The 24678-nt window shown below is 30.9% G+C and overlaps 1 pseudogene; it reads right to left on the bottom strand.

Annotated features, from left to right (window-relative positions):
- Nucleotides 1–954: 954 nt before the first annotated feature.
- On the bottom strand, nucleotides 955–7964 carry LOC111314671 (arabinosyltransferase XEG113-like; annotated as a pseudogene).
- Between the last annotated feature and the right edge of the window lie 16714 nt (nucleotides 7965–24678).

The raw sequence follows: 24678 nt of genomic DNA, 5'->3' as shown, positions 1-24678 counted from the left end.
AATGAATAATAAACAAATGAGTTTTAAATAAATCGTAAATGAGCTTGTTTATGAATATAAATAAATGAATAGACAATTGTTTATATTCATTTTGTTTAATAAATGAATATATAAATAATGTTTAAAATCGTTTGTTAAATTTAATAAACGAACATAAATAAATAAAAATCGAATATATTCACAAACGATTCATCAAAAATTTTATTCGCTTACACTCTTATTTTACTACAAATTAAACGTGAAGCATGTTGCATATTATTATACAACACTATTGTTATAGTTCCAAAATCAAATATTAGGCTTTTTTTATATTAAAAATCAGTTAGTATATATCCACTTTATTGATTCTAAAATAAAACTTGTATAAAAAAAATAAAGTAAAATTCAAAACTGTAATAGGTGGAATTTATTTATTATTTGTTATAATATGAATTTACAATGCAGATTTTATAATTATGTATAAAAAAAAAGGATTATTTGAAGCAATAATGTTGCGATTATTTTCAGATGTAACGAGCAAATTTCAATCGTGAATGATTTGCCTCAACTCAATTCCATTGGTATCTTTCCGTCCTCCAGCAGTACTGACACACAGACATACATAAATACATGTATGTTCGTTAGTACCCAACGTTTTCAGGTTCCAATCTAAAGCAACTTTTCTTCCCATCTCCCTATTTCCATTATTGTTACAAGGTTCCCCAAATGCCAGGTCCAGGCTCTCTTGGTATCCGCCTATAAAAATCATAGCCTCCCGCCTAGTCGAGTTTTCCAGCTTGGCCCAGCACATCAACAATGCTTCACTAGTAGAGAAAAAGCCCACATCATAATTCATAAATCATCTTATAAAAGCAGTAACAAGACAGCCATCACTTTCTTGAATTCATTACCTTCATTACCCTTTATTATTATTATTATTATTATTATTATTATTATTATTATTATTTTGCATAGAGGAAAAGTTGAAGACTACAAGTCAAAACCTTTTTTTTTACCCAAGGGTACACTAACAAGTAAACCCTTCACTAATTCAAATTAATTTCGGATTCAGGACATTTTCCCCAACCTCATCCTCGCATCTACAAATATGAGTACAACATTCTTGGTTTTTCACAAAGCTTTCCTTTTGTCGTTTTGGCAATATTTTGACAATACTTCATACGGTTGGGACAGGGCCTCAGAAAGGCGGATGATCCTCCTCTGGGGTTTTAGGTGGGGCAGGTTTCCAACCTGATTTCTCATCCCAATACATGTCATAATATGTGTCCACGAATGTGGTTGTCAGCACGAACCATATACCTACATAAGCTTCACACAATTCCTGAATTTCTCCTCTCTTTTCTGAGTGTACATATATCATTTAGCATATTTGTCCAAGACAACTAAGCATGAAATAAAGTAAAAATAATGGAAGGAAAGTTGTTGCAGCTAGATGAAAAGACTTGCCTTGTCCGTGAAACCAAGAAAAGCATCTTGCATAGAAGATAATTGAGTCACTTTGACATCCTTGAATGAAGAGAACACTGCCTTGAACTGTAATTTAGAATTACAACTCAACAAGCTCAATACCAAGCCAACAATGTTAACATCTGGTTTGATTAAGACATTACCAGTTTCATGAAATTACAAACATAACCATAATAACTCAATTATGAACTTAACCTGCAATCTAGCCAACTTACGGCGATTTGCCAACCGGATAGCAACAGCAACCTTTGCTTCTTGTTGACCGACCTAAACTCAGACTACTGCCTAACTTTATCTCGTTATAATGGGCAAACCAAAATTTTAAACAATGAAACCTTCGTATGATGCAATGTAACTTGCACATCTTTATCAGGGAACAATGCACTACATAGGATCTATTTCATCAGCTTCCATTTCATCAAGAATGTTGGAAGTAACATCACTAATATGAACATGATATTTCATATAAGCAATTAAATAATCTGCCATACAGTTTCTTCACTGCTGCGTTTTGGAAATCTTAAAAGACCTTATCGACTTGTGTTGATTGATGCATGGCAATCTTCGGTTCCTTCTTGACATAGCTGAACATCAAGCCACGACTCTTTTACCTAAAACAACATTCCAAACTAAAGTTTCCTGAAGGAGATCATAGAAAAGAAGCAATTTGATCTATATTACTGATAATCATTTACTTGTTGGGGGAATAATGGATTGTTGAGAAAAGAGTACTCTCTGATGTTGATTGCAGGACCAAATTCCTCTACTGGAAGATTTTTCAACATGACATTTACCTACAATAGTGCAAAGTATATTCTAATTACAAGTTCTCATGCTCAAAATAAAAGCATCTTCTCATAATAGAACTCTGAAGGAGAAGTTTAGCTCAATCAGAAGATTCACGGAACTGATCTTAAGGGTTTCAAATTTTGATATTCATTTAAAAAAATTACGAACCAACCAGAAGATCACTATGTAAACTTGAAAATTTCTAAATAAGTTGGCAAAGGAGTTCATAACAAGTTGGTAATGTACATTAGAACCAAAATTATGCTCACCTCCCTCCTCCCAGCTCAGTCAAAGAAAGAATCCCAAAAAGAATTCTCAGGACTGTTCTGAATATAGGTTCCACCGTTGATTTGCACAGCAATTACTCAAAAGCAGATAAGAAATTTTAAAACAATCTCTAACCAGAACATCCATCTGACAACTCTTTATCGTCCTATCATTTCTTTAAAAGGTAGCTTGTCCAAAGAATGAAAGACATGATATTTAACTATTTAAGCATAAATTTGAGAGTCAATGAGAATGTCTGATGCAAGCACCTTCCACAAGCTCCTGGTATTATGTTGTACTTTAAAAGAAGCTAAATGAAGTGCTCTGACTTGTAGATATTATTTAATTTCATAGTTGCTACGATATAGGAAGGACTGGTACCAGCAGAAACAAGAAAAAGATCTAAAAGTTCTTACAATCAACTAAAATGTACCTCAAAAACATGGTCCAAAGGGCAGAGAAAAGGTTGTCTAGTCATTGACCCCACCAAAACTCCTGGATGTGGAAACCACAGCCTATCCAACCTGCACCATAGCGGAGGCATAACCTGAAATATATACAGTGAGAAGCAAAGAGATGATTAGATAACCTTATCCAAATGCAATACCCAAGGTTACATTTGGAACAAATTAGATAAGTTTCACCACACAATGTGATACCACTTGCACAACAGATTTTACTGGCTCTTTATTAAGATGAATTTTTAAATTATAGATGTTTTCCCTTGATTACTTTTTTACCACTAGGAACAAGTAATTCATGTTAAAACTCATACTTTAAGGGTGTAGCCAAGAATCTTATAAGAACCACTGAAATATTTTGCTTCAACTTCCTTCGCAGGGAAAATACATTCAAGCAAACTCATAAGAAAAGCGATCACAAACTTTTAAGACAATCATGCAAGTGATCGTAGAGTTCTCACCAGCGTACGGTTTAACAATGAAGCGATTGCAAGTGCTGACCTGATTTGTTTTATCTGAAAAAAATTGTCAACAACAGAAATAATGAAAATAAACACAGAGGATTAAGTGGAAGAAGCTAGAAGTTCTAAATTAATAGGTCACAATTGACAATTAATAAGAGAGAAGTGTGATTCGAGATTATGCTCCCCATCCAGTAACAAGTTCCTTGGAATAGAAGGTCTAAATGACAAGAATCCTCCTGCAGAGTTCCTTGAATAAATTAACTGGCAGCATAAAACATGCTGTAAATGTACTTCAAAAGCAAGTATCAATATAAAAAATTCAATTGAAGATCTTCATTGCTTGAAAAGTTGAAATTACAATGGACTATATATAGCCCCATTTATTTAAAGTAGGGACAAAGATAAAAGTTAAAAAAAATTTGTTCATTTCACTACAAAACTCAAAGTTTCCCTGATAAACTTGCTGGATGGTAGATTTTACACTATCCTGCATCTCATTCTAACCAACACAGGTGGAAAACATGACATGAGGAATATCAAAAATGAGAAAAACAGCCTATATTTAGTTACAGGAACAGCTGTCGAATTATACACTCCATGCCTAGAGGATAATCAACATAGCCAAATCCTTCGTTCCATTAAGTTTTAACCATGATATATCCATGGGGAAGAAAATAAATTATTAAAGAGGACAATAATTAACCAAACTGTATGTTATATGGACTATTACTTTGTCTCAAAATACCCATGTTGTCCCAAAATACCCATGTTGCATATGTTCGATGCCTATGATCCATATTAGTTATGACCCCTTCGCCTCTGCATGAATGAAAAAAATAACAAAATGTTTAGTATGTCCATGTCAGATCCATAAATATAACTGAAGCTCATCAGGATGCAAAAACTGTCCTAAAAACTCCAATTATCAGTGCACTCAAGATACAGAGCATTTAGTGAGATGATATGGTCCTAACATAAAATCTACAGAACAGTTGACACAGAAATGCCTGATGCTTTATGGTTGGTGTAGACATTTATAATACCAATATAGCTCCTAACATCACGTCTGGAAAACAGCTGGCACAAAATTACCTGGTGCATCATAGTACTCTGGAAGATCATAAAAAACCATGGCCTCCCGCAGTCGATGACGCAACCCTTCAGTACCAGCTTATTGGAATGTGGTGTGCAATGCACATGGCTCCAGACTAAGTTGTTCATACATGGCCTGCCAATAGCATTAGGCTTAGGACAAGCTTGGTGTATAACATATAAGGCTATTAATTAACAGGTATAAGAAAGATAATTAAAGTTCGACAGCATAAAACATGTAAAGATATATAAGTGATGAAACTGAAGTTTAACAACCATCGGTAAAAAATAAAATAAAATAAAATAAAATCAGGAAGAGACCATATCAAAATCACTAAGAATTAGTATATGGATCCTACCTGAACAAAATAATTGTGTCCACCACAAAATATACTTTCTGGCAGAATTCCCAGCTGGAGATTTCCATCAAAAAGAACAAAAAAGTCCACTATCATCATCAGCGGCTGGCCCTGTCTGCCTACGTACAAGTTCATTAAATCCATTCTGATCCCATATCTTATCCTCAGCTAAAAGAATATCTTTCCAATTTTTTTGCCAGTTTTATTGCAGACTCTGTCGGCCGCGAGTGGAAAATTCCTATATTGTAGGCAGCACCAACTGTTCAAGGAAAAGAAAAAATCAGTTAAAAAAGAAGAAAGTGATAAATGTGCAAAATAATCTATTGAGAATTGACAGTTTAAAAATGTGATATATTTTATATTAAGTAAAAAAATTATTTATATATAATTTTAAAAAATTATTTACGATAATTATTTAATTAAGTTAAGTATTAGAGTGGATTAAATTATTTAAATTTGTTAAGAATTTTTTTATGAATTAAATAATTTTAAAAGTAAAAAAAAATAAGACTAAAAAAAATAAGATTTAGGCAAAAGAAATTTAGACTTATTTAGTAAATAAATTTAAATTTTAAATTATTTATTTATTTATTTTAAAATATTATCAATTTTAAATAAAAATATTTTGAACAAAAAAATATGATTATTTAAATAAAATTTATTTAAATAAAAAATATAATTATATAAAATATCATAATTTTTTGAATTGATTTTATTTGTAATTATTTATTATAAATAAATTTTTTTATTTGATCAATTTTATTATTTTTAATTTAAAAATTTTTGAAAACTTTATTATTTCTTATAAATATAATTACTTCTAAAATAATATTTTTCACGTCAATTTTTTTTTTTTCATATTATTTCTGTTTTTCTTAAATTTTGTAACGTTCAGCTCTGATAGAATGCATGCATGTTAACAACAAAGGGAAAAAAAGGCTCACAGCTGCAGTGCAAACTGAGCAGTCCCTGCTGTGTAGACATCTCGAAAACAGGACAAGCAATGAATACGAAATATTTTCGAAACACGTTTTGACCTGGTTTCCAGTCAGCCAATCTGTCGTCGACAACTGTTGGCACAACTTGGTCCCTTGAAGTTAAGACGTCTGCATCAGGGTACCGAGCAAGATATGGAAGTGGATTCTGTTAAAGGAACGAGGCATACGAAGTGTGACTTTCACGTATATCCTCTGAAGTGACCATAAAGGATCATGACGTAAAATATGAAGAAATAATGGCAGTGAGTTTACCTTTCATAAAAAAAGTACAAATATTTGGCGAGGAAAATTACAGAAGCCAATAAAAATACACAAAGCGAATATACAAAATTTTAAGGAGCGCAGCACCCAGGAACAGTCAGTACTTCTCACTGAAATTTTAGTTGTTATAGAATCAGAGAAATCCATATTCTTCCACAATATGGTAACATTCTAATAAAGTAATACATATATATTTTAGGACAAAATGAAACAATCAAAATAATGCTTAGTATCATGTAGACAATAAAGAAGGGCTTGATCTAGAGAGGAACAATCAAGCATAAGGCATAGAATAGTACCTTCAGCCACACCATGTCTGCATCGCACGTCAATAGCTCATTACCAAAAGGAAGTATAGCGTTTATAAGTAAGACCTTCTCTCTCCCCATTTTATGTAATGTAGGAGAGCCCCAGCCAACGTCTATTGTGCTCATATGGCTACCCATATCAAAGACTGGAATACCTTTCCAATACAAAGCCTTCGAGAGTTTGGTGTCCATAGCACCTAAATTACAACAATTCCAATTCATTGTAAGCTTTTAAGCACAATTTCATTTTATGTAACTGCTAGAAGATTTAACTACTTACCAATAAGAAGATTGGAAACACCAAGATCAGTCAAGTGTTTAACCCAAGTCAGGATGAAATCCATAAACGCAAAATTACCAAAGGTGACTATAATAACATCATCTTCCGCCCTTTCTCCGACCAGTTCTTATAGAATCAGAGAAATCCATATTTTTAATAAAATATTATTATATGATTGATTGATTAAATATAGCATCTATCTATAAACACTCAGGTAATGTATCAAATATAATTGATGATAGTTAGAAGTAGCAATATTTATCAAGCGACAATTGTTAAGTAATATTCCAATATACAAGTTTATATATAAAGGAATTATAGGAATAATTAGGTGTAATCCAAGTTTATATAGGAATATACAAAGGAATTACTTAATTCATAAATTTAACAATTTTATATATAAAGGAATTACTTTGTCCTTGTATACTACTATGTTGTATCATACTATTAGGACAAAGGAATTACACAATTAAGTGATAGAGTAATATACAAGTTTATATAAAGGAATTATAGGAATAATTAGGTGTAATCCAAGTTTATATAGGAATATACGAAGGAATTACTTAATTCATAAATTACACAATTTTTTTTTTACATATTAGTGTAGATTTGAACTAGCCCTTCCATGAAAAAAACATTAATTGTTTGAATATTTAATATTCGAATGCTAACAAGTTAGTAAATCAAAATTGTTAAATAATGTTAATGGTTAATTTTATGAATAATTTTTAAATTATAATAAAATATTTAATGTATTATTTAAATTTAAAAAATTTTTAATATAATACTTGAATTATAAATATGTTAATTAATATATTATCTATCCCTAACGTAATTAATTTTAAATGATAATACATTACAGATAAATAATTTTTTAAATATCATATTAATTAATTGATTTATAGTTAAGATAATACATTAAAATTTTTAAAATTTGGATAATATATTGAATATTTTATTATAATTTAGAACCATTCATGACATTAACCTAATGTTAATATTAAACATTAAAAAGCACATTCATTACAAGCATTAACTATACATTAATTAAGTTTATCTAAATTTGAGTAGTTTAGTTATTGCATCCAAATATGGGAAATTAACTCACTATGGTGTTACATGATTGCACATGATCCAATAGTCGCATTCTATAATTAGCAAATTTTATATTGTTAAACAAAGCTCAATGTTCCTTCAACAATACTTGCCTCGCGCCATCTATTGGGCAGCATTGACGTCATTCACAAGCGAATTAATACGTACGATCGATAGAAATTAAACTCAATAAATTAAAGTAATGTTGAATATGAGACAAGTTTTAGAGTTACGATCGAGTGTGTATATATATATATATATATATATATATATATATATATATTGTGTTGGTTAGCAAAATGTTTACTTCAAGACTCTAGTCGATCGGTAAAAACCTCATCATCTAATGATCATGACTCATGCGTCGACTTGTTTGAGAGTCAACCATATATGGCTCCCAGTCCAATTGAGTATTCCTTCAAGATTTTGTTAAATAATTAAATCAACTAAGAATATTAATTTTATTGAGATAATATCTATACAACACTATATAAATAGTATCTCATAATGTGTTATATGTTGACAGCTTTCTATTTTCTTTGGGTTTTATGGGCTATGGATACGTGGATTATTGAACTTAGGTTTTTTTTTTTATTTTATTATTACTCTTTAGTATCAATATTAATATATTGAATTTAGAACTCCATGTTTTAGTTTACTTTTAATGGTGGAAAAATAAATAATTTTGTGAATGATAAGAGAAATTCATATGTTTTTAAAATCTGTGGCCAGAATTATTATAGGATAAGATTGTTGCTTTCTATTACATGCCAAAATCTTAAGTTTGCTCAATGATACGTCTATAGATTTCTTTAATTTTTTTTTTGTTTGACGTGAATGTTTTTTATAATTAAATTATATTTTGTACTATTAAAACTGCCTAAACAACGAAAAATGAAAATTATTGGACGGTTTTTATCATATAAAAGAAAGAAATATTTTTAGACAACCAAAATTTGAATATTTAGCTGTCACCTATGAAAAAACAAGCCCTAATGATAATTCCTTTGCTTTCATTCTTAAAATTATAAGATTTGTTTAAATTTTTTTATCAAATATCTTATTATTTAACTGTCATATTGAACTCGTAACAAAGTGGCGAGTACCCTACTAGTTATTTAAATAATAATATGAGATATTTCATTTCAAGTACTCCACACTTATCTATGAAAAATCAAGACGAGTGCCAACGCTCCTCCTCATCTCCTCCTCATCATGCCAAGATTAATCCTTCAAATTCAATGTATAAAAAAATCCTTCTTTCCATGCTCAAAGTGTATACAACAATGAGCACTTCACTCCACTCCGACAACAACAACATATACATGCAAACAAAATGAAGGTTTAGCATCTCACTACAAATATGTTAAAGAGTGTAATTAACCGAACCATGCAGCTTGTCTGTGCAGTGGAAGATACATTTAGCCAATCTATTGCAGATCATTAATGTCGTAACGATTTTGAGACCGTCGACGTAAAAGAATTTTAAAATCGAAATAAATGAAGAGTTACCACCAATCTTTGTTAAGGTGTGATTGGTCATTCAAAAGTTTATTTTTTTTAATAAAACTATAAAAGCAAGTTTAAAGTTTATCAAAAAGATAAATTTTGATCTACGAAAAATCAGGTTGGGTTCAAGAGTCGGTTACGTGTGGAGAAAAATTAACACCCCCACAACGCCCATAAATTGGTACCATTTAATTATGCACTATTTTTGGTGTTGGATAAAAATGGTTTCAATTTGAAATTTAACACTAATTCCTTTCATTTGAAAAAATAAAATTTTGCTAAAGCTATTTATTTAAGAATATTGAGAAAATCTTAAAGTTAAAGAATTATTTTAAAATTCTCCAACATCTAGGCAGAATTTAAAATAACACTTTTCACTTAAAATTTAACATGATAATCCTTAAAATGAAATAACAATATTTATAGAAAATAATTGTTAGTGACTCTCCAACATCTAGGCAGAGTACCAAAAATTATTTCCTTCATAATGTTATTTTTATTTGATTTTATAATATCACAAGTTTTTTTTCAAAAATGTATTATTCTTTTTTTATTATAAAATATTTTATCATCAAATAGTAAATAAAAATTAAAGAAAAAATAATACAGATAATTATCAATAATAATACACTAACGTATGTATGTTAATGAATGTCATGTAAAATAAAATGCAATTTTAAAGTTGGATTCTTAAGTATAATGAGATCACCTCGACTTTTTAACATCTAGGCAAAGCTTAGGTGCGACTGTTTATATTTAAGAATCTAATTTACTATTATACTTTTTATTTATTAATTTTATTATTAATGCGAATTAAGAAATCATGTGAAAAGACTTAACGAAGTAAAGTTTCCTAAATACCCCATCATCTAGGCGACATTCAGGAATAAATTACTTTAAATGAGATTTTCACACGTGTCATTAGGATTTTCAGGATGTTTTGAGTAAGGGCTTGAGTAAAGGTTTTAAAGGTTAGGGTTTCAAGATTTTGAAGATTTCGATTTTAAGGTTTTAGTTTGAGTTTTGAGGGTTTTAAGGTTTGAATTTTAAGGTATGAAAGGTTTAGGGTTCTTATTTTAGAGTTTGGATTTTAGAAGATTGGATTTTAGGATTTTGGATTTTAGAGGTTTGGATTTATAGGGTTTTGGATTTTAAGGGTTTGGATTTAAAGGATTTTGGATTTTAGGGATTTTAGAATCCTAGGGTTTTGAAATTTAAGAATTAGCATTTAAAATTTCGTTTTGTTAAGAAAAAGCGAACATCTCTAAAAATTTTCAACATCTAGGCAGATTTTCGGAGCAAGTTAGATTTTAGTGATTTTTAAAAATTAATTAAAAATTTTTTATATATGTATTTTTATGAAAATTTATTAATAATAATTTTCCAACATCTAGGCATAATTATTTTTAGGAATATGTTTTATTTCCTCCAACATTTAGGCAGAGAAAATAATAAAAATTTATTTTTTATTGTTATTTTTATTATAGATTATTATTATTATTTTTTAAAGCATTTTAAATATTTTTTAATTATTATCTTGTTTTCATTTTTATTATTATTAAAATAATTAAAAATTTATCCTAACAAATTTAAAAATTTATCATGCATAGATATAAAAAATACTCAAAATAATAAAAATAATAATATATAAAAAATAAAAAAAAGTTTTTTTTACCTGAACCGAACCTGTCAATGATTCGGTCAACAGTGGTTTGATTGGACCGAAAAGGGTTCGGTTCGACGTACAATTCGGTTGAGCCAGTTGAGGGGCGATTTGGGTCGGTCTAGGGAGCGATTCGATTCGGTCTGATTCAACCGGTTAAGAGCCGTTAAGGAGTTGGGTTGGCGGATCGGGTTCGGGTCTACCTACGAATCCTCCCCTGCCTAAACGACGTCATTTTGAGCTTTGCTTTTCTATATATAACTAAATTTTTTTTTGTTCATTCTTTTCCTGTTTCAGAAAAAAAAAAGGGAGAGCTCTGGGGATTGCTCCAAAGCTCTCTTGCCTTTCGATCGCCGGATCGTCACATTGATCGTCGTCTAGGTTGCCATCGACGGTGGTCGTCGATGATCGAAAATTTTTAAAATTGACCAAGAGGTTTCGTTTAACCTCCCGAGCTCAGATTTGGCACCCCTTTCATCGAAAATAACATCGATTGGCGTAGATCGAGGTTTGAAGTTTTCTAGTTTTTTTTTTTTTAAATTAACTGACAGCTTCTTTTCTTTGTTGTAGATGGCTTGGCGCTAGGTTCCTCCCTATGGGAAAGACTGTGTTGTTGTGTTTTTTTGGTTTTTCTGTTTCGATGTTGGGGGAGTTTGTTTGCAATTTTTAGCTTCTGTCTAAAAGGATTTTTTTTGTGTTCTAGAGAGCGTCATAAGGGGAAGAGGCTGAGGGATTTTAAAGAGCTCAAAAGAGGGGCAAGTGGTGGTTGTAGAAAGTGGCAGGGTGGTTGTAAGTGGCTGTCCGATCTTGTGAGACTAGGTAGGGCGGCTGTCTGATAGGTAGGGTAACCGCATGATGGGTTCAAGCAAAGGGCTCGACAGGGGAGGTGGTGGTGGCATCGTACCAGCCCTCTATTTTCTGTCTCTCTTTTTTTATTATTATTAATTTTGATTTTTAATTTTTAATGTTATTATTAATATTATTATCAAAATTATTATTAATATTAAACTAAAAAAATGGTAGACCTGGACAAAATCGGTGTCTACAGCTATCCCTCTTTGCACATTACTGAGAATCAGAAATAGGATAAAGACAAAGATAACGATTTTGTCCGAAAGTAAATCATGGATTTTTTTTTTACAAGTCTGGTTAAGTTATAAATAAAATGATCGAGACGACATCGTAAGTTGAAAAATAAAGAATCGATTAAGGCAACATCGAAAGTTGAATAATAAAGAAAGTGATCGGGACGAGATCGCGAGTCAATGAGCAACATGATTATGATTGAACTTGGATTAAATCATAAGTCAAAAAATAAGGAGACTGGGATTAAACCATGAGTCAAAAAAATACGGAGGATCAGGGTTAAACAATGAATCAAATAATAAAGAGATCTGGATTAAATCATAAATCGAAGAATAAAGAGATTGAGATTAAGCCGTAAGTTAGAAAATGATGTTAAATTGGATTGAATCACAAGTCAAAAACTGAGGAGATCGAAATTTAAACCACGAGTCAGAGGATAACAATAATTGAGATTAAACTGCGATTTTGAATTAAAGATATTGGGATTGAACCTCAAATCGGAGAATAAAGAGATCATAATTAAACCACGAGTCAAAAAATAACAACAATCGAGATTAAACTACGATTTTGAATTAAAGAGATTGGGATTGAACTGTGAATCGAAGAATAAAGAGACCAGAATTAAATCACGAGTCAAAAAATAATAATAATCGAGATTAAACTACGATTTTGAATTAAAGAGATTGGGATTGAACTGCGAATCGAAGAATAAAAAGATTGAGATTAAATTATGAGTCAAAAATAACAACAATCGAAATTAAACTACGATTTTAAACTAAAGAGATCGAGATTAAATCACGAATCTAAGAATAAAGAGACCGGGATTAAACCATGAGTCAAAAAATAACAACATTCAAGATTAAACTGCAATTTTGAATTAAAGAGATCAAGATTGAATCACGAATCGAAGAATAAAGAGATCGGGATTAAACCACGAGTCAGAAAATAACAACAATCGAGATTAAACTATGATTTTGATTTAAAGAGATCGGGATTGAACCATGAATCGAAGAATAAAGAAATCGAGATTAAATTACAAGTTAAAAAATAACAACAATCAAGATTAAACTGTGATTTTAAATTAAAGAGATCGGGATTAAATTGCGAGTCGAAGAATAAAGAGATCGAAATTAAACCGTTAATAAAAAAGTAACAACAATCAAGATTAAATTGTGATTTTGAATTAAAGAGATCGGAATTAAACCGCGAGTCGAAATAACGTCAACTTAGATTGAATCATAAGTCTGAAAATAAGGAGACCAGGATTAAACTGTGAATCAGCTATTAACGATGACTGGGATTTAACCACAAGTTAAAAAATTATAGAAGTGATCTAGATTGAACCACAAGTCAAATAAATACGACGACTGGGACTAAACCGTAAGTAAAAAAATTAAGAATTGATTGAGATAACACTACGAATCAAATTTATGCCTGGAGGTCTTAGAAATCATACTCAGAGGTCTTAAGAATCATGTTCAAAGGTCTTATAGAATTGACTGGGATAACACCGCAAGTTAAAAAATCAAGAATCGATCAGGATAATACCGCGAATCAAATTTATGTCCAAAGGTTTTATAGAATCGTGCTTGGAGGTCTTACAGAATTGACTGAAACAACATCGTAAGTTAAAAAATCAAGAATCGATCGGGATAACATCGAGAATCAAATTTATGCTCGGAGGTCTTAGAAATCATGCTCAAAGGTCTTACAGAATCGATTGGGACAACACCGTAAGTTGAAAAGAAAAAATTGATTGAAATAATATCACGAATCGAAATTATACTTGGAGATCTTACAGAATCATGTCCGGAGGTCTTATAGAATCGACTGAGACAATATCGTAAGTTAAAAAATCAAGAATCGATCGGGATAATAACGTAAATCAAATTTATGCCGAAGGTCTTAGATATCATGCCCAGAGGTATTAGAAATCATGCCCAGAGTCTTACAGAATCGATTAAAACAACACCATTAGCCGAAAAGAAGAAATCGATTGGGATAACATCCTGAATCAAAATTATGCTCAGAGGTCTTACAAATTCTGCTCGAAAGTCTTAAAAATCATGACAACAGAATTGACTAGGATAACACCGCAAGTCAAAAAATAAAAAATCGATTGGGATAACACCGTAAATCAAAATTATGCCTGGAGGTTTTAAAAATCATCATCTTTGAATGCTCTTCTGATCCGAGATCTGTGAACTTTAAAAATTTAAAAATCTTTTACCCAAAAATCTTGAAAATTGTGTCTGAAGGCTTTAGAGATTACACCCGGAGATCTTACAAATCTCAAAATCTTTGAATGCTCCTCATAATCAGAGGCAATGAAACTTTAAAAATTTAAAAATCTTTTTAAACGTGGCTTTCACTTGATCAGAGTTTTTTTAGACTCCAAAGGTCTTGTTTGAAGAAGGTTCCTCCTAAACAAAGGCTTTGAAATTTTAAAAAAAACTTGTCCCCTCATATTTTTTCCCTTTTTTATTTTTAATACTTACAAAGTTGATAAATGTAATCACGATGCAGATGTCTATTCTCATCAAATGATGTTAATGGAAATGTCGATGCAAATGTTAATGCCAACGCATGAATGCAAATGCTTGATGCAAATACATTTGACTTTTTCACAATGATAATGTTCTTTTCATGTAAATGCGCTTACCAATACCTTTTCTTAAGATGCAGATGTCATGATGCGAATGCAAATTTTTCTCAAGGTGTGAATGGAAATATCTTATACAAATACCAATGCAAGTGATACAAATACGAATATTTTTCTTGTGATATAGATGCAAGCGATGCAAAGGCATAGACTCTTCTTGCCTCTTCTTTTTTTTAAATAATCTATGTTTAAAATTCACTGTTTTATTTTTACCCAAAAAAATGATCTCAATATTATGTACAAAATACTCAAATGATCTTGAAATTTTTCAAAAGTGATAAAAAATTATCCCACATAAAGTATCTTCACAATTAATGAAAAATTTAAAACTCAAGACTTCCGAATCTCTTAGAAGTTGATTACTACTATTCAAAAAGCTTATGAATAGGAGGGTAATTGCCAATTCAACTCCTTTTACTGGTGGGCATATCTCATGGAAAGCTCGACGAAGATTGTGAAGATTTCTCTTGGGCTCACAAAAGAGATAATTTTTTTTTACTAAAAACATGATACTTCAATGTGAGTCAAAACTAGCCATTACTTTCCAAATAAGATTTGGGAAAAGGACAAAGTTGGTTTCTTTTTTCTTTTTTTTTTGAATGAAAGGTATTTAATAGGTGCTGGTCTTTCAAAAGGCTTTGCATCGAGGTTTTTTTTATTTCGGATAGAACCTTGAAACTTTAAAATTTATTTTGGGGTCTCGAGAGTGATTTTAGCTCTAAACTGCCCTTTTGAAGTTTTCAGCTTAGAGCTATATTTTCTATCAATGAAGAACTTGGTGAAATCTTGCCAAATACTAATAAGTATGTACAAATTTTAAGGATATTGCTCTTCAACCTAAGTATCCACATTTGATCAAAATAGACTTTTTAAGGTATGTAATGTAGGTTGAGGTTAAGGATTCTGAAAGAATGGATAAATAGGCTCGAAATATATTATTTAGGATAATTAGGCAAAGGATCTTGAGGAGTATTCTTTGACTTTCTTCTTTTACTTTATTTTAAAACATTTGACTTTAATTTCACCAGCTTTATTAACTTCATTTTTTGCCATGAATTCTCATTTTCAAGGTACATTTTTTTTTTCTCTTACCTTTTTTTCTAACTGAAGCTTCAGATTCTTATCTCTAAGGTTTCTTTGCTTTGCTTTAGAAATACTTAACTTCATATTTGGCTGTTCACTTTCTTGAATCTTGAGATTTCAGTTGAAGCATTGTTCACTTTTTATCCTAAACTTTTACCTCTGAAAGGCATGTTAGATGCTTTTAATTATCGGATACTTTTCTTGAAATTGATCTTGAATATATGCTAATTTTGCCCCCAAATGTAGAAATGATCTTTAGCTAGGGTTTATTTTGGAACAAAAAATTTAATATGCTCAAATGGGTAACAAATGGATAATTTTTATATATGAGAATGATAGAAAAAGATGGTCATTCATCATTTCAAACATGATCACTTGGCTAGAAGAGCAAATCATTGAAAATGTCACTTTTTTTTGTTTTTTTTATTTTTTATTTTTTTTTGTGATGCCTCATATTTTTCTTTACTCAAAGTTCTTATGACGATTAAGTTTTATAGGATTGATCGCATAGTTCAAAAAGGTTTTTTGGGCTTCAAACTTTTTTGGCATTTTTTTAATGAAAGGAAGAGAAAATGTATAAAGGTATGAAATAAATTGTCTTAGGCAAAAAAGGATTCTTTTTTCTTTTTCTCAATGTGCCTTAAGACATGAAACAAATGTTATTTAAGAAAAAGGCTTAAGCATTTTTGTATATATGGTCATAGTAAAATTTTGACACACATTGAATTATCAATTGAAAATTTAAAAGAATATCTGATTTTTAAAATTCAAAATAAACTTTTAAAATTAATCTCTTTTGTTCTTTGCTCAAAAAAAGATTATCGACCCTTTAAGGTCTGAAATCAAACTCACATTCCTTGAAAGGTTATGGTTGATGAGTCCAAATATTTTAGTGATCAGGGTCATGAAAGTATTTGAAAAGGTGTGAAAGTATTTGAAAAGGTGTAGAGGTATTCGATGAGCTTTTTCCCAATAGTAATCACTATTTCCCTTAAGAATCCTTCCATCTTTATTGTAAAATAAAACTTTTTTTTTTGTTTTTTCTTTTCTTAATTTTTTTTTATTTTTTTGAAATCTTGAAAGTTACTTATGTGGGACTTTTATTCAAACAAATGTATAAAAAAAAAATTTCATGAAAAAGATCTAAAGTATTCAATTCTTCCAAAATAAGTTAAATAACTCCTAAGGACACTATGCATATGTCATATATACACAGTAAAAAGATTAAAAAAAAATCATCATATCCTGATTTTTGAAACTCGAGATCTCTTTCTTCATCTCAACTCCTTACATTTAACAATTGGATGGAGTCAACAACTTCCATTATTCTATTACCTCAAGAGTTAGACTACTATTCTTGATAAGATCTTCAACATTTTCTTTCAACTGTCTGTATTTTTCAGTTGAGTGGTCAATTACCCTCATATGGTAATCACAATTACCATTGGGATCATAACTCCTTACTGATGGATTTGGTGTTACTTTTAGAGGCACATGAGTGAGATATCAACCTTTTATTAGCAAAGGCAAAAGGTGAAAAATAAGGATGGATAATTTCTCTTGATTATTCCTTAGTCTTTTTTTATTTTTTGTCAGTCGGTGGTGGGTTAAATGCAGGAATAAGGTCATGAATGACCATTTGAGGATGAGAATTTACTAAAAAGCCCAAATGTTGGCTTGGTTGACAAAGATATAGGTTTTGAGAGATATGGATTATGACAGGGCTATGAGGTTGATAAACAGGATAAGGATTGTACGAGATAAAACTATTAGGTAGATGCCCCTCCATTGTGACTGCTTGCACCTCTCCTTTATTCTTTTCTGATGTACTTTTCTTTTCAACATCGGTCACCTCTTTTAACTTAATCTTGCCACTTTTGATTGCATTTTTTATAATTTCACCAAAAATCACCATGTCCGAAAAGCTTTTAGAGACATTTCCAATCATTCTTTCATAATAAGGAGTGTTTAAGAAATTGATAAATAGAACAGTAATTTCTTTCTCAGACAAGGGTGATTGTACTTGGGCTGCTATGTCTCTCAATATATGTGCATATTTTCTGAAAGTTTCAGTTGATCTTTTTTTCATGTTCTGCAAAGACAACCTATCTGGCACTATGTTTTTAAGATGCTTGTATTGTTTTAGGAAGGCCCTAGCCAAGTCATTTCAAGAGCAAATCTTATTTCGATCCAACTGAGCATACTATTTTGTTGTAGACCCAGTGAGACTATTTTGAAAGTAATGAATAAACAATTTATCATCATGAGTGTGACCTGTCATCTTTCGATAGTACATGGTGATGTGTGTTAAAGGGCATTTCGTTCTATTATACTTCTAGAAACTTGAGGCTTTGAATTTTGATGGAATAACAAGATCGGTACTAGACTAAGTTCACTAGCGCCAATATTCTCATACACATCATGGCTTTCAATTACTTTCAATGTCTCTTCCAATAGATCATACTTATCTTCATCACTATATCTTCTGATGGATCTGATGCCCTTTTCAATTTTTTTAATTCTTTATGATCATCCATATTAGGTACAATAGTGAAGTCATGAAGAGTACATCTAGGGTTGACATTTGTCTGAACTGATGGCAACTTGGTAGAAAGGCTAATGTAAGGTTGATGAGTTGTTGGAGGTGCTTGCGATACATGGGGATCTTAAACATATGTGAACCCAATGGATACAATGGTGTCTTAATAGTTGTTTTCTTCATTGCCCTATGTGTTTCAAGAACTTTTTTTCCTTTTATCAACTTTGCTAACATCTGATTTAATTCTGCCAACTGTCTATTCACGTTTTGTTGCATTCTCGTAACTGTTTCACTGATCTCTCATTGGGTTTTTTCTACTCTATCCATTCAACTTGCATATTCTTTTTCCATGATTATGGTACTTACTCGAGTGCTATAAGTGTGTAGTCTTAACTAGTCTCGTTCTTATCATAGCTATCCTTGAACCTTTTATTAATTATCAAAAGTTAGAAATGCATGACATGAATTTTACTATAAAAAATCTTTTGACTTTGAAGGTTTAACAAAAACATATTCATAATTATCATCTTTTGTGCTTAGCTAGCATGAAGAACAATGAATTCAAACAGATGATACATGATATGCAAGTTAAATTTTTTTATTATTAAGGAGGGAAAAACTTGAGATTAATCCTATATTTTGGCTGGGTTATCTAAAGATATTCTTTCATCCTCAAAAGTTTGGTGAAAGCATAATCACAACTATCACTTTTTTCATAGGCTTCTTTAGACAAGTAATTATTAAAAGTGGACAGAGGCATTAATTCATAAAAATTCAAGTTAAAAAAAGTTTTCATTCATTCTCAAAAGTATCAAGTTTACACATCATGAACCATTCTAGGGCTATGGCCAAAAAGTGCTAGACCTACTTTACTCCTATTTATCTCACCTAAGAAATTCAAAAATAGTTGACCATGATTGTTGGGAAGGATAACCCTTTTATTCATCATCATGGCCAACCTTACTGTTGCCTACAGCACTATCTGCTATAGCGACTTGGATCAATAAAAAGGGTTCTTGTGAACAACTGGCTTCATTTTGGTTTCAAAACTTAGATATCCAGCTTTTATCAGTCCTTGTACCTTATGTTTCAAAGTCGTGCAATCTTCAAGAGAATGACCTATGATGCCAAAATGGTATTCACATTGGGCATTAGGGTCATACCATTTGAAAAAAGGTGGTTTACGAGGTTCAACAGGGATGGGGGTAATGAGATAGTTTTTTAGAAGCAACGAGCATAACTCTATGTAGGACATAGGTATTGGATCAATAAAGGCTTTTCCTTTGATATTGCTAGAGTTTTTCTGTCCTATGGTTAGTTTACTTTGCTAAAAAGATGGTGATATAGTTAGTCTTGAGGTGAATTGAGAAACTCTAGGTTGAAGATTAGGCTGATAAAGTGGTGATTGGATAGCATGCTAAACAAGCGATTGTGAAGTGTGAAGTGTGAAGTGGGGGATGTGGATTCAGGTGTAAAATTCTTGAAGGTTGCAGGACACTTGGGGGTTTAATTCTAGGTGCTTGGAAAAGAGGTTGAAAGTAGTCATAAGGAGGATTTAGGAACGGGTTAGAACTCAAGATAGTTGGTGATAGTTGTTTGAAGCCAGGTGACTCTTTATTGGAAATCAAACTTTTAAGCTCAGTCATTTGCGTGGCTAGTTCACCCATTCTTCTCTTGAGTTCACCCAAACTTTGATCATTGTTCAAATTACCTAATGCCTTAGTTTGTTCTGGAAAAGTGCTAAGACTAATAGGAGCTAATTGATCTTAACTTGATGGAATCGAAAGTGACAACGATCTTTAAGGAGGAACAAACTCAACTCCACCACTACCTTTAACCCTTTTTATCAATTGAGCTATATGTTGTTTCATCTTTCGAAGCTCGAGCCATAATTTCTCTTGATTCAACTTCAAAGCACTAATCTTTGCTTGCAATCGATCTTCTATTTTTGCCATTCTAATTTCTACTAAGACAGATATTTTATTCCAAGACTTAGACATAAAATCCTAGATTATTACCCTTATTGAATGAATGCCACAAAATAATTTCTAACTTATATGACACATATAGCATGTTCATGAATGTGACAATGATGCCTAATGAATGTCCTGAAATGCATATATGCTTAAGGCAATGAATTTTTATATATACAAAGGCCCAAATAAAAATTTTCATCAATCATGAACGTGTATGCAAGGAATGTAATGTTATGTTATAGGGATGGTGGGACATGAAATACAATGTATGTTCTATACGACCTTATTATTCATGAATCTATATGCATGAAATGCAATGAAATATTTACATGAATGGTGAGATGTATTCTTATGACTAATGTAGCATACTTGTATGGAATGCATGAACCTATCAAGTGCACGTTATATTTTTACATGAAATGATTGTGTTATGTCATCCTAATGAACTGACACTACCTTCAAATGTGTAATAAAATGGAATGTGCGCACTACCTATTAAGATGCATATAGAAAGCATGTATCATTTATCAATATGTGCATAACATGAGATGCATGCACTATCCATTGACATGGATGGGATAGAATGCTCACATTCTTCTATTATGATGCATATGGGATGGGATTAAAAATCAAACGAAAATGCAAAAAATGAAACATCATTCAAAAAAAGAAAAAATATTCTTTTTTAAAAGGAAAAACATTTTTTTCACATGGAATAACTAGGACTCAAAAAAATTAATTTTTATTTAGCTAATAAATAAAGAATTTTAAAAAAATTTTCTCTTTTTATTTATTGGATAATGCTAAAAATAAAAAATATTTTATGAAAATGCAAATTTTGGATAACTACCAAAGAAAAGAAAAAAAAATCTTCAAGAAAATGCTTTTATGTTATTTCCACAAAATGACAATGCTCTATTGAAGGTTAGGCTTTACGACTCACTATATGTCAAGTTAGGATTTTTGTGTCTAAAAGTTCCCAGACTATTCCTCACATCATTGTCTATTATAGACTAGTAAGGTTCCCTGATCCTCACCCATTACGGGTTACTAACGGGAATGGTTCAATCTGAGTGAAAGTGTTTCACTAGCAAATACGGAGGTTATCACCTCACGAGAGCATAGCTACTTTACTTTCTCCTATAAAAGATAAGAACCTGAGTCTAGAGCTCATGCATGCGGATGAATATGCAAAGTGTGTGCAAAGAGATATCTTAATTAAAATAACATAAATAAATCATAAACATAAAATCCAAATAAAGTAATAACTAGCATGCAATTTATTTTATTCATTAACTTCTATATTTTTGAAAAATAAAATAAAAAGAATTAAATTAAATATCAAATAAAATCAATTAAATCCAACCATTGTCAATAACGCATAATTAAAATTTTAGCTTGACTTTCAACCATTCCCTAGTAGAGTCGCCAAGCTGTCGTAACGGTTTTGGGATCACCGGACGTAAAAAAGTTTTAAAATCGAAATAAATGGGGAGTCGCCACCAATCTTTGTTAGGGTGTGATTGGCCACCCAAAAGTTTATCTTTTTAATAAAACTATAAAAGCAAGTTTAAAGTTTATCAAAAAGATAAATTTTGATTTACGAAAAATCAGGTTACGTGTGGGGAAAGATTAGCACCCCCACAACACCCATAAATTGGTACAATTTAATTATGCACTATTTTTTATGTTGGATAAAAATGATTTCAATTTGAAATTTAACACTAATTCTTTTCATTTAAAAAAAATAAAATTTTGTTAAAGCTCTTTATTTAGGAATATTAAGAAAATCTTAAAGTTAAATAATTATTTTAAAATTCTCCAACATCTAGGCAGAATTTAAAATAACTCTTTTCGCTTAAGATTTAACACGATAATCCTTAAAATGAAATAACAATCTTTATAGAAGATAATTATTAGTGACTCTCCAACATCTAGGTAGAGTACCAAAAATTATTTCTTTCGAAATGTTATTTTTATTTGATTTTATAATATCTCAAGTTTTTTTCAAAAATGTATTATTCTATTTTTATTATAAAATATTTTATCATCAAATAGTAAATAAAAATTAAAGAAAGAATAATGCAGATAATTATCGATGATAACACGCTAACGTATGTATGCTAATGAATGTCATGTAAAATGAAATGCAATTTTAAAGTTTGATTCTTAAGTATAATGAGACCATTCTGACTTTTCAACATTTAGGCAGAGCTTAGGTGCGACTGTTTATATTTAAGAATCTAATTTACTATTATACTTTTTATTTATTAATCTTATTATTAATGCGAATTAAGAAATCGTGTGAAAAGACTTAACAAAGTAAAGTTTCCTAAATACCCCATCATCTAGGTGGCATTCAGAAACAAATTACTTCAAATGAGATTTTCACACGTGTCCTTAGGATTTTCAAGATATTTTGAGTAAGGGCTTGAGTAGAGGTTTTAAAGGTTAGGGTTTCAAGATTTTGAAGATTCGGATTTTAAGGTTTTGGTTTGAGTTTTGAGGGTTTTAAGGTTTGAATTTTAAGGTATGAAAGGTTTAGGGTTTTGATTTTAGAGTTTGGATTTTAAGGGGTTGGATTTTAGGGTTTTGGATTTTAGGAGTTTGAATTTAAAGGATTTTGGATTTTAGGGGTTTTAGAATCCTAGGGTTTTGAAATTTAAGAATTAGCATTTAAAATTTCGTTTTGTTAAGAAAAAATGAACATCTCTAAAATTTTTCAATATTTAGGCAGATTTTCGGAGCAAGTTCGATTTTAGTGATTTTTGAAAATTAATTAAAAATTTCTTATATATATTTTATGAAAATTTATTAATAATAATTCTCCAACATCTAGACGAAATTATTTTTAGGAATATGTTTTATTCCCTTCAACATCTAGGTAGGAAAAATAATAAAAATTTATTTTTTTTTTATTATTATTATTATTATTATTATTATTATTATAGATTATTATTATTATTATTATTAAAGCATTTTAAATATTTTTTTAATTATTATCTTACTTGTTTTCATTTTTATTATTATTAAAACCATTAAAAATTTATCCTAACAAATTTAAAAATTTATCATGCATAAATATAAAAAATATTCAAAATAACAAAAATAATAATATATATAAAAAAAAAATTTTACCTGAACCAGACCAGTCAACGACAGTTCGGTTCGAAGTACAATTTGATTGAGCCGGTTGAAGGGTGGTTCGATCCGGTCTGGTTAAATCGGTTTAGAGCCATTGAGGAGTCAGATTGGCTGATCGATTTTCAGACCCCAGGTCCTGTCCGGGTCCACACGCGGATCCTCCCCTACCCAAACAACGTCATTTGAGCTTTGCTTTTCTATATATAACTAAATTTTTTTTTGTTCATTCTTTTCCTGTTTCAAAAAAAAAAAAAGAGGAGAGCTCTGGGGAGAGCTCCAGAGCTCTTTTACCGTCTGGTCGCTGGACTACCACGTCGGCTGTCGCTTGGGTCGTCATTGACGGTGGTCGCTGGTGATCGAAAATTTTCAAAATTGATCAAGAGGTTCCGTTCAACCTCCTAAGCTCATATCTGGCACCTATTTCGTCGAAAACAGCCTTGATTGGCATAGATCGAGGTTTGAAATTTTTTGATTCTTTCTACCTTTTTTTTAAAAAAAAATTAACTGACAGCTTCTTTTCTTTGTTGCAGATGGCTTGGCGATGGATTCCTCCCTACGGGGAGGACTGTGTTGTGTTTTTTTTTATTTTTGGTGTTGGTGGGGTTTGTTTGCGTTTTTTAGCTTCTGTATGAGAGAGCTTTTGTTTGTGTTCCATAAAGAGTCCTAAAGGGAAGAGGCTGGGGGGTTTTAAAGAGCTTAAAAGAGGGGCGGATGGTGGTTGTAGAAAGTGGCAGGGTGGCTGTAAGGTCGCTGTCTGGTTTGGTGGCTAGACAGGGGGCTGGTCGGGTCTGGTGGGACTAGGTAGGGTGGCTGTTTGATGGGTAAGGTGGCTGTCTGATAAGGTCAAGCAAAGGGCTAGACAGGGGCGACGACGACGTCGTACCAACCCTCTGTTTTTTGTGTCTCTTCTTTTTTTTAATTATTATTAATTTTGATTTTTAATTTTTAATGTTATTATTAATATTATTATCAAAATTATTATTAATATTAAACTTAAAAAAAAATGGTGGACTCGAACAAAATTGATGTCTACAATTAAAAGCAAGAAATTTTATGTTCCCCGTAAGGGCATAACTTAAAATGCCACCTTATAACTGCAAAAGTAGCATTAGGTCAATCGAGATTAAGATCTTCCCAAATTAAATAATTACCTATCAAATAAATGGCTTCAACCC

This window comes from Durio zibethinus, chromosome 9 (genome assembly GCF_047325235.1).
Source record: "Durio zibethinus cultivar Kanyao isolate XHJ-2024 chromosome 9, ASM4732523v1, whole genome shotgun sequence".
In the NCBI taxonomy this organism is placed as follows: Eukaryota; Viridiplantae; Streptophyta; class Magnoliopsida; order Malvales; family Malvaceae; genus Durio; species Durio zibethinus.
The sequence above is the reverse complement of the archived record's forward strand: the minus strand, read 5'-3'. Positions and strand labels throughout refer to the sequence as shown.